The sequence below is a fragment of the Corylus avellana genome, chromosome ca4, assembly GCF_901000735.1.
Source record: "Corylus avellana chromosome ca4, CavTom2PMs-1.0".
Classification (NCBI taxonomy): domain Eukaryota; kingdom Viridiplantae; phylum Streptophyta; class Magnoliopsida; order Fagales; family Betulaceae; genus Corylus; species Corylus avellana.
Window position 1 is genome coordinate 27,565,256 of NC_081544.1, and position 7,822 is coordinate 27,573,077.

At 32.8% G+C, this 7,822-nt stretch overlaps 1 protein-coding gene across 1 annotated transcript in view; it reads left to right on the plus strand.

Annotated features, from left to right (window-relative positions):
* The window catches only part of LOC132178344 (putative wall-associated receptor kinase-like 11), a 15,175-nt gene that overhangs the window by 6,704 nt on the left and 649 nt on the right, over positions 1–7,822 (plus strand). The window lies entirely within an intron of this gene.

The following is a 7,822-nucleotide window of genomic DNA, read 5'->3' on the forward strand; positions in this document are numbered from 1 at the left end:
TTGACTTGTCCATAAAGTGGAGAAAAAAAAGAGAAGCGGATTCGATTTAGTGACTTCGGATTTTTGAAGCGTGGTGTACAATTAATTGAACTACTTCTTAAGGACTACAAACATGATCGTTAAACTTTGCCGTACAATTTAAGAAAAAACACACGATCTTATTATTATTATATAATTTCTAGTTTACTTTTGTTTTCGATTAATTAATGGAGACTTAAAAAGGCATTCCACTTAATTTATGAGAGGAACACATATATTTGATTCCCCTTTCAGAAAAACCCAAATAAAAAAACACAAGAACAGTAGGTTACTAAATTAATCTAATAAAACCGGCCGCCTCTACACTACTAAATTCAAAGTATCAAAAAGTGACGAATTTCTGACTGCAGTCCAATACGTAGCCAGTTGTTCTAAAACTTAAAGTAAAAAATAAAAAAAAAATAAAAAAAATGAATCATACAAATTACTATTCTAACCGACATTAACATTCATACTAGGAAATGTGGTCATGTTTGTTAAACATTTTTGATCTGTCCATGGAACAAGAACTATCGTGTTATTGAGTAGCCAGTTAAGTGTTGTGGAGATAATTATATTGGAAGACACACCTTTCTCATCTTCCTCCAGTACTGATCTGTTCATGGTACAAGAGCTATATCATCTTGAATCTAAGAGGTCTTGATGCAAAAATTGAATCGCACTGTTTAATGATCAAGAACTCCCGGGCAATTTCCGGGGAAAGTCACTGGGATAACAATATAACATGAACACCTGCCAGACGGATACAAGCGATTTCCGTGTTGAGTTCTTTCATAAGGCCATGTATCCACCGGAATGCTGGCTTGTAAGGATATAAAGAGGAACTGATTTTTTGTTGCCATTAATTTTCCAACTGCATGTAGCGGAAATTCTGCGGCAGGAAAGGGAGCTGCTCGATGCTCATACGACTAGATACTTAGTGAATTAAGTAGCTTGAGGTCTGGTTTGATCTAGACAACAAAAATGGATCCTCAAGAAACCAACATGGATCTTTTCGCTATTTTATACTATCGTAAGACAATTGGATATATATTTTTAATCTATGTTTTTGAATGATTATTGAAATTACTTGCAGAATAAAAAAAAAAAAAAAATTATGTAGCCTACAACATGATAGTAAACAAATATTGATTTAAACTTATTAAGAAAATAATAATGGTTGGTCGTCTGCGGATGAGGTTAGCACTGTTGACGTGGGAACAACATCCCACAAGTCGTTTATTTCAGCTTGAACATATTGAAGCTCTTCATAGTTTTGTTGAAGGTTAGAAACTTTTTGCAACATTTGAACTGCCTCCAACTCCATTGCGACTTCTTTCATTGTAGGCCTTTTCTTCCCATTTAAGTTCAAGCACCTTTTCGCAAGGTTTGCGACCGTGATGATATCTTCTTTTTTACCTTCATTCAAAACTCGACTATCAATAATATCAAACAGATTGTTCTCCTCCATAGATTGAATGAAATATGTGGCTAAACTTCTAGATTCTTGTGTCCTTGTTGAAGAGATCGCCTTTTCGCCAGTTAATAGCTCAGCAAGGACAACACCAAAACTATAAACATCACTCTTTTCTGTAAACTGGCTTGACTGGAAATACTCAGGGTCTAAGTATCCAAAAGTGCCATGCACTAGTGTGGTTAAGTGAGTTTGATCAACAGCGATGGTTCTTGAAGTCCCAAAGTCGGCCACTTTAGCTCTGTATTTATCATCTAAGAGTATGTTTGTAGACTTAATGTCTCGGTGGTAAATGGGGGTGGAAGCTGCTGAGTGTAAATAGAAGAGAGCTCCTGCAATTTCTGTTGCAATTCGTAAGCGCATATCCCATGTTAGTGGAATCTCCTCAACTTGGCCATTGACATATTGGAAAAGAGTTCCGTTAGGAACATACTCATAAACTAGTAGAGGAACTTCCGTCTCCAAACAACAACCAATTAGCTTAACCACATTTCTGTGGTTAATTTGTGAAAGAACGACAACTTCATTAATGAATTCTTCGAGTTTTGCTTCATCAATTACTCTGGACTTTTTCACAGCAACGATTCTTCCGTCCGCTAGCATACCTTTGTAAACAGTGCCTTGTCCTCCTTGGCCAAGTATTCTATTCATATTGAAACGGTCAGTGGCCTTCTCCAAATCTTTCGAATTAAACAATCTGATGTTCTCAACATTTGCTTCATGTGAAGATAATTGTTGCTGTAACAATAAACCACCATTTCGTTTGAAAAACATGTTCTTTTGTTTGATCATCTTCCTTTTCTTTACAACTTTATAGGACCACCATCCACCAACAAGTAGAACGAATAATCCAAGGCTGCTGCTAGTACCTGCTTAACGCAATGTACGTAATAGGAAAAGATTACTAACGCAAGTTCATACAGGCCAGGCTCAAAACACATTCTTGTTCAGGTGGTTTCTGGCTCACTTTTCCAAAAGAAGAATAAAAATGGGAAGCCTTAATTAAACACTTAGATGTGAGAAAACATACCAAGTGTGATCGCTCCGACCTGAGGCTTGGGGGGGTCAACTACTTGACAACTGAAAGACCCGTAGGTATTTTCACAATATCGAGTACTAGTACTCCCGGCAGATCCATTAAAGGAATTACAACGGTTTGGTATGCGATCGCATTCGTTAATATCTGACATGTAATTAAGGAGATAAGCACGATTAGTGTCTAAAAAATCAAAAGCAAAATTCAAAGTGATTATTAAATCACCAAATATTTTAAAGAATTAAAAAAAAAAAAAAGAACTGTAATCATTTAAATTAATATTATAATATTTTTTGGGTTTAAATTCTTACTCAACAAACAAAGTCGGACAATATCATTAATTATCCAAAAACTCAAATTGATTAAAAAAATAATAATAATATATAACTTGTGCATCAACGTGTGCGCGCAGGGACATATATATAATTAGCGGGAGCAAAACTTAAAACAAAAAACAAAAAAAATTTAGAGACCATTTTAAATTTGAACATCCACTATATATAGACATATGCTTGTGTGATATTAGTCATGATCACGTGAGGCTCAAGTGAGAAAAAAAGAAAAAAAAAAAAGAAAAAAGAAAAGTTGATTCCCTTCGCTTAAATTGAAAGTTCAAGAGAGGTAACAACTCGATCAAGAGGCTACAAGCCTACAAATGTAAAACCCAAACCAAAAAAGAATAAATTCATAAACTTCTATAATTAAATCGATCACTTGATAAAATACCCAGATAATTCTGTGCATGAATGATTACTTCAATTACGTTATTCCAATAGTTCATTTTCTATTGAATATTCCGTTTAATACTCCTATTTTGTGGGTGATTAGTTCAATTACTTTATCTAATTGCCCATTATCTATGGAAACTTCCATTGCCGAGATTTGAGAAGTCTTCAATAGAAGTTTTAATAGAAAATGGACTATTTGAATAATAATTAAACTATCTTTAAAGTCTTCAATGGAGGTTTCGATTGAAAATAAACTATTTAAAAAAAAGTAAATATCTAGATATTTTATCTACTTCATTTTCAATAAATGTTGTACTTATCTGAAATAAAAAACACTTGTAAGATACCTGATAAAACATAAAATAGGAAAGAACCAAAAAAGAAAAATTAGGTACAAAGCTTTCATTTGTTAAACTAAATTTCAGAATAATATACCAAAAAGAGAAAGGTTTGTTTTTCATATTTTATTTATTTATTTATTGTATCTTTATATAAGATTTGAGCAACTCCAACATTAAATATGTGAAACTACGTGCAAATCCCACATATTCAAAGATATATTTATATAAATAATCAGGAAAAGTCACAAGCTACAGATTTATATTAAAAAAAAAAAAATGATAGATTTATATATATATATAAAGAACAAAAAATGAGTAAGGCACGAAAGTGTATGCGGTGACGTTGTTGTGACGCATGTGTTCTACAAGTCATGTTAATTCATAGAACTATATATTTAACACATAAACAAAAGAGAGAAGAAGAATCAAAGAGATAAATAGAGTGCTGTAAAAACTTTACCTTGACATCCTCCAAGAAGGTAGGGATTTCCTTCAAAGCCGTTGTTGCAAGAACATGTAAAAGTTGTGTTCCGGCCGCTCACCGAAGACCCGGTACAATTATAGGTAATTTTTGCGAATGAGGCATCTTTGGTTGTCGGAAGCGAGTTGAATGATGTATCAAAAATCCCCCATTCCAACACCACAGGAACGTACGACATAATATTGGAGGATGTATTTATTGAACCACGTTTCTGGAACCACCCTTCTTCTACCAAGAATGCAGAGTTGCATCCTTGGGTATTATTTGACGTTGGATCAATACTTGTCTCAAACGCATCGAGATATGAAGGAATTGTGGTTTGGCAGCAGTTGTTAGTGCCATAGCAACTACTACCATTTATCACTTTATAACCCGAATCACAATTTGACATGCACCCAATAAATGAACCATCCGAGGACTTGATTGAGGCAGAGTTATTGCAACCCATGGCAATGAATTGGTTTTCGGACTGGGAGAAGATGAAAGGGCTTTTTGCTAAAACCTCATTTTGTTTTTTGTTTGAACCATTTGTTGTACAAATAGAAAATGTCGGATAATTGACGCGAACTGTACTGCTTCGTAAATAAATGCCTACTCCAAACGAAATATTCAGCACCTCCAAGTTGGGGCTCCTCAAAACAGGTTTGGGAGAGCCCGAAGAGTCATTATTGCAAACTACTTCAAACCAGTGATCAAGGTAGCAAGAAGGTCCTATTCCAAAAGGATATGGAATGCTAACATTCCCACAGCTTGCTTGGCATGAACTGCTAATTGATTGTCCAGATATTGCATCAAATATTGAACACAACAGCCAAAGGATCTGAAATACCATTTGCAGTTGCACCACCATCTGATCTCTCTCTCTTTCTTTCTCTCTTTCTAGGATATTGATGAATTGGCGTGTGATGAATGAAGCAGCAAAGCCCAAGTCCCCGGCCGCTTTTTTTAACGCCATGCAATATTATCGTCATTTTCTATAAATCGCCAAGAAATTGTATGGAAGTTGCCAACAAGACCAATTCAAAATAAATAAATAAAGTTGCCAACAAGACTTATTCCAAGTTGTCTTGATTTCTGTGGGGTAGTTTGTTGTTTCTGTGCATGAACCTAGCTCGCTAGGTGCCATGATTGACCTCCCAAAATTAAATTACCAGGAAAATGAATATCCCATATGGATGGTCCATTTAGGTTCATTTTTTGGAGGAAAAAAATTAGTGTAATAATTAGTATAGAAAAATAAAATAGAAGTATTAAAAAATGAAAAAATTTTGTTTTATAATGATTTTTTTATTTAAATAGTAGTAAAAAATAAATGATGTGATATAAAAAGTGAATTATATAATATAAAAATGAAAATGTTTTGATGTTGATTTTTTTGGAGAATGAAATGAATAGTATTGGGGAATGTTAATGTTGTTTAACAAACAAGGCCTCGAAGGCCGTCTCACGCATGAGGATACCACCCTTAAAATTTCGTAACAATCAATGAGAAGGCCCCACGCTAACTTCTGACTTGACTTGTCTTCTGTTAACAACGATCAAATAGCCAAGTTGATGATCTAGGCCATTCATCCAATTTTAGGCTATGTGGAGTATGGTTTGTATCCGACCTGGTTCGAAGTTGGAAGCGTTAACAAAATTTTTTTGACCCGTTTTAGTGTTCTGACTCAGTTAAGGATCGTATTTAAACTCACATATGGCTTTAGGGTTTTGTACGGATGTAATTAACGTATGGTGTAATATTGTTTCTCTCAAAATAATGAAACTTCGTTGAAATTCCATATACATAACTTTTAATGGTGAACAATGTAAGTCTTTATGTTTATGATTGCTTGTTTTTGCATTTTTCTTATTTTTCTCATGCATCTCATTGATTCTAAAAAATATGATAGATTTCATAACAAATTATGTCAAGATCGATGATATATATTGGAAAAAGCCTAAGAGTCATTACTTGACTTTTGGTCACGAAACTGTCCATCTCCACGTCTTCGCAAAAATCCTATTGAAAAAAAGGATTATTTTTGACGACATACATGATATAGACAATAATAACCCTTCTACGATCACAATTTCCTCACTATTGCCACTTGATGGTCATCGCCAAAAATCACCTCATGATCAGCTAGAGGTCCCTAATAGCTCCCATATTAGGAATGACCATAATGTTTTGATGAATAAATAGCTTTCATACCTGTGTTGGGAAGATAAATGATTTGAAATTTTTTACCAATAATTCATTAAAATATATATTTGAACACCACTCTAGCTCAAAAGCATAAGCTAATGAGCTTGTGTCTGACTTAAGTATATTAAGTATTCTTTTATTTTATTTTTTATTTTATACTTTCTCAATGTGAGACTCAACACTCACAAGTACATTCACAACAGTCCCCTCCTCACTTGTTACATGGAACACTCTTGGACAATATCGACGACATTTACGGTCACAAATAATTAATTAATTTAAAAAAATTAAAGAATATAAATTTCTAATTAGTAAACAAAAATTAGTAAATATTTACAATATTTAACTGTAATCTGTATTTACAATATTGGCATTTCACAATATTTCATTGTAACAATTACAATGTACTCCTACCGAATATGTTTAATTATATAGTAAAATAAAATAAAGAAATGGAACAATATCTTACTAAACCAAAAGCTAGATTCTTGATTACGTACCCTCCATGTTGCTGCTCCTTAAACCTCCTGATCAAGACCCCTCCAATAGCAACATTAAGAAAGGCGTACTCTTGCGGTGTTGCAAAATTTTGGATTACCAATGTGAATGGTGGAAATTAAGGTTTATAAGTTGCATGTCTACAATTGCACCCTCCGGAATGTTTGACGAATATTCATGGTTGATTGATTCTATATTGACAAATGCGCACTCTTTTGATGCTGTAGCAGGTAGAGTTTCTAAGTCCTTCAGAACTTAATTTGACCATGTCATAAGGACTCAGAAAAGTCTTTAACACTATTCCTCTTCATATCAACTTTAATATTCTTACTTTTTATATTATATTAATTATTTTTTAAATAAATAAAAATCACTACAAAATATTTTTTTTTTCCTTATATATACATATATATATATATATATATTAATTAAATCTATTACAGTTTCGATCCTAATAACCTAATCTTTTATTTTGTTCTTTGTTTGCTTTCATGCTCTTTTTCAAACTGATCTAGAAATGAATGATAAGGACTTTGGACAAGTCCCAAAACATGCCTAATAATCTACATTTATTTCCCAAAAAATTTATAAAATATTCAAGCGGCTTGAAACTTGCTTAGAGCTTAGAACATAAAGCATATGGTTGGCAAGCATCATTACTTTTCAGACTCAAACTGGTTCACCATAAAATCGGGTTCTGCTTCTTGTTTTGTTGTTTTCAATAAAAACGGCGAAAGACGAATTGATTTTTATATTACAGGATGATACAACCTAACTTTTTTGTCCAAAATATATAAGTTCAACTTTTGCCTTTTTGCTTTTTGTTTTTTGTTTTTTTTTTAAAAAAGTAAAATAAAAAATGAAAAAAATGTCTGAAGCAAGTCTATGTATTTTTTGTCCTTCTTTTATTTGATATTTTTTTAAAAATAAAAATGATATTTTTCTTCATAAAAATGGTCATTTTTTTTAAAAAAAATAATGTCATTATTATGAAAAAAAAAAAATCACTTTTATTTAAAAAAAATACCAAATAAAAGAAGGACAAAAAATGGATAGGG